Here is a 6,500-nt window from a genome sequence, read left to right as displayed (position 1 = left end):
TTACAAGGCCAGTACTGAGACCAATTTAGGGAGGAGGTGGTTAGAGACAAAGGTGGGTTCCAAGGAATACGTGCTGCACCTCGCTGGGATGGAGGCAGGGTTCCGTTGGGCCCTAAAACTTGACTGGCGTTGGGTAAAAACCTGGCTCCCTGCCACCTCATGAGAGACTCTTCCGGCCGAGCCAAGATGGCGCGCAGTCCCAAGCGGCTCCACGTCACGAAAGAGGGAGCGCCGGGGAGGGGGCGTGGCCTCGAGGGGGCCGGTCAGCCCCGCCCTTGAGGTGGGGCCGGGGGCCGTCCGCGGGAGGGAAGGGCGGGGCTTGAGGCGGGGCGCTTCGGCTCGGGAAGGCTGCGGCTGCCTCCGCGCCTGCTCCGCTCGCGGGGACGAGTCCGGCGCCTCGAGGCCGGGGCGGCTTCCTACGCAGAGCCAAGCTGCCCGGCCTTCGGGGAGTGCAGGCAGGTGAGCCTCCAAAGCCCGGGGTGCGGGAGGGATGTCTGTTTTTCCCACCTCCAGCTCCCCTCACAGTTTGGGAAGGAGGTCTCAATCCAGCGGTTCTTGGGAAACAGCACCTTTTTACTCAAACGTGTCTCTCCGGTAGATACTTTTCCTGCTGCCCCTCACCAGCCTTCGCAGTGCCCTGTGCCCTTGGGGATGAGAATGAGGGGACGATGCCCGATTTGCGGGGAGGGCTTGGAGTTCGCCCTCAGCTCCACCAGCTCGGGGCGGGGGGTCTGAGTTGGCAAGTCTCCCAGGGGGAGCTGGGTTGACTGCATCCCCGTTTCCCATCCGGAAGAGTCAGAGAAGCGCCGGGGCCAGCTCCACTGCTTTGGCACAAGCGGTTCTGAGGTCTTCGTTCTTCCAGGGGTTCTTATCCCCTCCCACATTGCTCATATCAGCCGTTCTTAATATTGCTCACTCTCCATTCCTCGAACTGCCAGTCTCAGGTTGTGCCAGAGATGCCCACATTTCTGCAGTGCCAGGGGCGGTGGAGTGGAACGAGCAGCCAATCAGAGGTCTGCTGAAGGTGGGGTTCAGGGTGGGAGCAACCATAAAATAGGCTGGGTAGAGATTCCAGAGCGGAGAATTGACTTTCCACTACGCAGTTGAGATGTTTTCCAGTACAGTTTGGTTGTGAGTGGGAAAAGAGAGGTCTGACTGAATGACTTGGAAACGTGATGTGGCTGGGTTTTTTGTTTTGTTTTGAGGAGGGGGTGCCAATGTCACCTTTAAGGAGAGGTATGCTGGTAGAGGGGTGGGGGTATTGAGACTGCTGTCCTCTGGTGAGCAAGTGGTTGGGGAGGAGGCTGTCCTTAGCATGGAGATCCTCTCCTGGTGGGATCTTAACGGGTGCCTCCAGTAGCCACATTTTGGGTTCGTCCCTCAATCTTCCCAGTTGGAACTGGTACCTAGTACTTTGTTCAACATCCAGCAAATATTAATTGGGCATCTACCGTAATGCCAGACACCATGCTAGGTGCTAAGTCTTCTGAAGGCAATTTAGGGCCATGGAGCACCTGAAAGGTACACAGAGCAGACTCTCTGTTAACAGCTCCATTCCTCCTCCCTCACTACCAGCACCAGTTTTGTTACACTGCTATTGGATTATGAAAAGAACCGGGTCCATACCCTTTGAAATAACTGTCTTACCTGGATTCCAACCTATCCACCCTCTGCCACTAATAATTAGCAGGCAGTCCCAAGGAAAGCGATCTTAAAAAGGAAGTGTTTGAATGATTTCCTTTGGCTGTTTTCTAGGACTTTACGCTGAGATGTGAGGAGGCTGCCTGGATTAAGAGGTACCGCGAGATAACAAGACAATGAATGGCACAATGGTTATTGAAGGCCAAGAATGCACTAGACACCCTCCACAATGAGATACACCATCTCTGAAAGATAGAAGAATGGGGGTGAGAAGGGGGTGGGGATGTGAAAAGGAAATCTCCTCCAGTGGTATCAGGGCATGTGCTGCTGAGCTTGTCATGATGCCAGAACTGTGGCATGTATAAGGAAGGTCTTGCAGCTGGATGATAAGGAGAGATTGGATAGGCAGGGAAGGGCAGGAAGCCAGGATGCTGGGTCTCCTCTCTAGGTTGATTGCTGAAATCTTAGAGCTGGCAATAGTTGTCAGGGATTGCTTGTGGGTCCTTTCAGAGCCACTGAGGACAGCAGGGTGAGAGCCAGGGGAGAGGGAGAGTAGTCAGCTTTGGGGGCAGTGAAGCATGGTGAAAGCTCAGCAGGGCCAGGGAGGTGGAGGCCAATGGGGCTTTAGGATATGGGGGAGACAACTGAAGTCTTTCTGTGCCAGGGATACTGTACTCTGGGGCTATATGCCCTTGGACGACTTGATATAGAAACAAGGTGTGGTTTCTAAGTGGTATGAAGTTATGTGTGGTGTGTGTGTGTGCTGGAGAGGAGGAGCTGGTAGGGAGCAGGGAGCTGCCTCAGAGTTTAGGTTCCGGGTAAGGAATTGGGAGAAATAGAGGAGAGAAAGTGGGGTCAGAGGGAGGGACAAGTATATATTGCAGCTACATGAAGTCACCATGTGTCCCCCTCTGGCTGCTAGCTCACTAAGTATAATTAGCTCTTGGGGGCATGCTGGCTACCAGGAGCGTGGCACTTGAGATGGCCACCAGAGTGAAGCATACCCAGAGGTGTGCTGATGCTGGGCAGACTCGGAGAAGGGGTCCTGCTAGAGGAATTTGCTGAACTGGAAGGGGCCTATGGAAACTGGGAATGTCATGGGGCAATAGCAGTGAGGCAAGGAGCTCTAAGCCAGCTTCATATGAAACTCCAGGGCTGGCAGAGCCTGAGGATCTGGGCTGCTGGCTCACCACTCATACGAGAAGCATGATGGCTGCCCAGCTCGTGGCTCTGCTTTCAGAGAGCGTTGGGAACTGCAGCCCCACCTCCCTCAAGCACCTTCTGTTCCCCAAAGTGAAGTCAGTTCGAGTCCAGAGAAGCATCTTGCGTGTCAGTCAGGGGCCGAGAGGCCTTGGCTGGGGTTGCTTCATTCCCAAAGAGCAGGGGGAGAAACGGTCACTGGTTAACTCAGTTGATCATACTGCAAGTGGTGCTCAGTGCTGAAGCCCAGGATGTGCCAGAGACTGAATATTTGATTACATGCTACTCCATATGTCTTCTTTTCTTTCAAGTAGGCTGTGACTTCTTTTTTTTTTTTTTTTAGGCTGTGACTTCTTAAGGGTTTAGATTGTATCTTACTTGCCTTTCGTATCCATAACAAAAAGTAATCTACTGCAGAATAGGAAATCTACTCATAGTAATCATTGGATTGAATTAAAGAAGTCTATCTGCAGATCCCCTGGGTTCAGTGAAGCCTTGCAACTAGATACGTTTAACCAGGAGCAGAAGATCCTCTGGGCACCCAATACAGTGGTGTTACATTAATGGAGCAATTAGATTCTATAGTCAGTAAAGGGAAAATTCCTAAATCTCCCATAAAGCGTGGTAGGTGGTTTAGGTTTATATCTCTGAATAATGATACTAATGTACAGATACAATATACATTATATAGTAATTATAAAAATGTATAATGTATACAGTCATTTAAAAGAATACTTAGTTACAAGTATAATTTTGTTGCTGAGTCTCTGATGAAAATAGCTGGTTTGCAAAGAGACCTCTGTTGCTCACTTGGGCTTCCCTGGTGGCTCAGTATTCCTGTCTGTGAAATCCCATGGACAGAGGAGCCATGGGACTATACAGAGGCTATAGTCCATGTGGTTGCAAAAAGTCTGACATGACTTAGTGACCCAACAACAACAATTGCTCACTTTGCCCAACCAGTGTAGTTTTGTTTATTCTGATAAATTTTTCTCGTAAATGCAAGTCTGATGTGACTTCATAGCCACTGTCCTTTGATCGATAACTGTTTTTAAAGGAGAGATAGGTTTCCATTCAGTTTAACAAAAAGCTTCCTTAGGACAATGAGGGCTTCCTCATTTAGTAGTGAGTTCTTTATTCCTGAAGGATAATCAAAGAAAGACCGAGCTGTCAGGGATATTGTGGAAGGAACTCACTCCCAGCATGGGTGATTGGCCTGCATGGCCTCAGAGAACCTTTCAAATAGGAACCTACAATTCCAGGTAGGGGCAGGAGTGGAGGTAGGCATGGGCACTGGATGATAGAGAGTCTTCAGTTCAGTTGCTCAGTTGTGTCTGGCTCTTTGCGACCCCATGAACTGCAGCACACCAGGCCTCCCTGTCCATCACCAAGTCCTGGAGTTACCCAAACTCATGTCCACTGAGTCAGTGATGCCATCCAACCATCACATCCTCTGTCATCCCCTTCACCACCCACCTTCAATCTTTCCCAGCATCAGGGTCTTTTCCAATGAGTCAGCTCTTCGCATCAGGTGGCCAAAGTATCAGAGTTTCAGCTTCAACATCAGTCCTTCCAGTGAACACTCAGGACTGATCTCCTTTAGGATGGACTGGTTGGAGCTCCTTGCAGTCAAAGGGACTCTCAAGAGTCTTCTCCATCACCATAGTTCAAAAGCATCAATTCTTCAGTGCTCAGCTTTCTTTAAGTCCAACTCTCATATCCGTACATGACTACTGGAAAAACAATAGCCTTGACTAGACAGACCATTGTTGGCAAAGTAATGTCTCTGCTTTTTAATATGCTGTTTAAGTTGGTCATAACTTTCCTTCCAAGGAGTAAGCATCTTTCAATTTCATGGCTGAAGTCACTATCTGCAGTGATTTTGGAGCCCCCAAAAATAAAATCAGCCACTGTCTCCCCATCTTTTTGCCATGAAGTGATGGGACCAGATGCCATGATCTTAGTTTTCTGAATGTTGAGCTTTAAGCCAACTTTTTCACTCTCCTCTCACTTTCATCAAGAGGCTCTTTAGTTCTTATTCACTTTCTGCCATAAGGGTAGTGTCATCTACATATCTGAGGTTATTGATATTTCTCCTGGCAATCTTGATTCCAGCTTGTGCTTCATCCAGCCCAACATTTCTCATGATGTACTCTGCATATAAGTTAAATAAGCAGGGTGACAATATATAGCCTTGACGTACTCCATTTCCTATTTGGAACCAATCTGTTGTTCCATGTCCAGTCTGACTGTTGCTTCCTGACCTGCATACAGGTTTCTCAAGAGGCAGGTGAAGTGGTCTTGTATTCCATCTCTTTCAGAATTTTCCACAGTTTATTGTGATCCACACAGTCAAAGGTTTTGGCATAGTCAATAAAGCAGAAATAGATGTTTTTCTGGCACTCTTTTGCTATTTTGATGATCCAGCGAATGTTGGCAATTTGATCTCTGGTTCCTCTGCCTATTCTAAAACTAGCTTGAACATCTGGAAGTTCATGGTTCACGTATTGCTGAAGCCGGGCTTGGAGAATTTTGAGCATTACTTTACTAGCATGTGAGATGAGTGCAATTGTGTGGTAGTTTGAGCATTCTATGGCATTGCCTTTCTTTGGGATTGGAATGAAAACTGACCTTTTCCAGTCCTGTGGCCACTGCTGAGTTTTCCAAATTTGCTGGCATATAGGGGACAGCACTTTCACAACATTATCTTTTAGGATTTGAAATAGCTGAACTGCAATTCCATCACCTCCACTAGCTTTGTTCATAGTGTTGCTTCCTAAGGCCCACTTGACTTCACATCCCAGGATGTCTGACTCTAGGTGAGTGATCACACCATCGTGATTATCTGGATCATGAAGATCTTTTTTGTACAGTTCTTCTGTGTATTCTTGCCACCTCTTCTTAATATCTTCTGCTTCTGTTAGATCGATACCATTTCTGTCCTTTAATGAGTCCATCCTTCCATGAAATGTTCCCTTGGTATCTCTAATTTTCGTGAAAAGATCTCTAGTCTTTCCCATTCTATTGTTTTCCTCTATTTCTTTGCATTGATCACTGAGGAAGGCTTTCTTGTCTCTCCTTGCTATTCTTTGGAACTCTGCATTTAAATGAGTATATCTTTCCTTTTCTCCTTTGCTTTTTGCTTCTCTTCTTTTCACAGCTATTTGTAAGGCCTCCTCAGACAACCATTTTGCTTTTTTGCATTTCTTCTTCTTGGGGATGGTCTTGATCCCTGTCTCCTGTACAGGGTCACAAACCTCCATCCATAGTTCATCAGGCACTCTATCAGATCTAGTCCCTTAAATATATTTCTCACTTCCACTGTATAATTGTAAGGGATTTGATTTAGGTCATACCTGAATGGTCTAGTGGTTTTCCCTACTTCCTTCAGTTTAAGTCTGAATTTGGCAACAAGGAGTTCATGATCTGAGCCACAGTCAGCTCCCGGTCTTGTTTTTGCTGCTGTGTAGAGCTTCTTCATCTTTGGCTTCAAAGAATATAATCAACCTGATTTCGGTGGTGGCCATCTGGTGATGTCCATGTGTAGAGTCTTCTCTTGTGTTGTTAGAAGAGGGTGTTTGCTATGACCAGTGCATTCTCTTGGCAAAACTCTTATTAGCCTTTGCCCTGCTTCATTCTGTACTCCAAGGTCAAATTTG

The 6,500-nt window shown here is 47.6% G+C and overlaps 1 protein-coding gene across 15 annotated transcripts in view; it reads left to right on the top strand.

Moving 5' to 3' along the window:
- Positions 1–312: 312 nt before the first annotated feature.
- The window catches only part of PPFIA4 (PTPRF interacting protein alpha 4), a 53,804-nt gene continuing 47,616 nt past the window's right edge, over positions 313–6,500 (top strand). For 12 of the 15 annotated variants that reach the window (XR_006272522.1, XR_006272523.1, XM_043484898.1 and 9 more), the window contains exon 1: positions 313–459. The gene's annotated coding sequence lies outside the window, so the exon portion shown is untranslated. Of the gene's footprint in view, positions 460–1,755; positions 1,797–6,500 lie in introns of all 15 variants that reach the window. The other 3 variants (XM_043484897.1, XM_043484905.1, XM_043484906.1) reach the window with 3 other exon arrangements.

The sequence above is a fragment of the Cervus canadensis genome, chromosome 13, assembly GCF_019320065.1.
Source record: "Cervus canadensis isolate Bull #8, Minnesota chromosome 13, ASM1932006v1, whole genome shotgun sequence".
Taxonomy (NCBI): domain Eukaryota; kingdom Metazoa; phylum Chordata; class Mammalia; order Artiodactyla; family Cervidae; genus Cervus; species Cervus canadensis.
The sequence above is the reverse complement of the archived record's forward strand: the minus strand, read 5'-3'. Positions and strand labels throughout refer to the sequence as shown.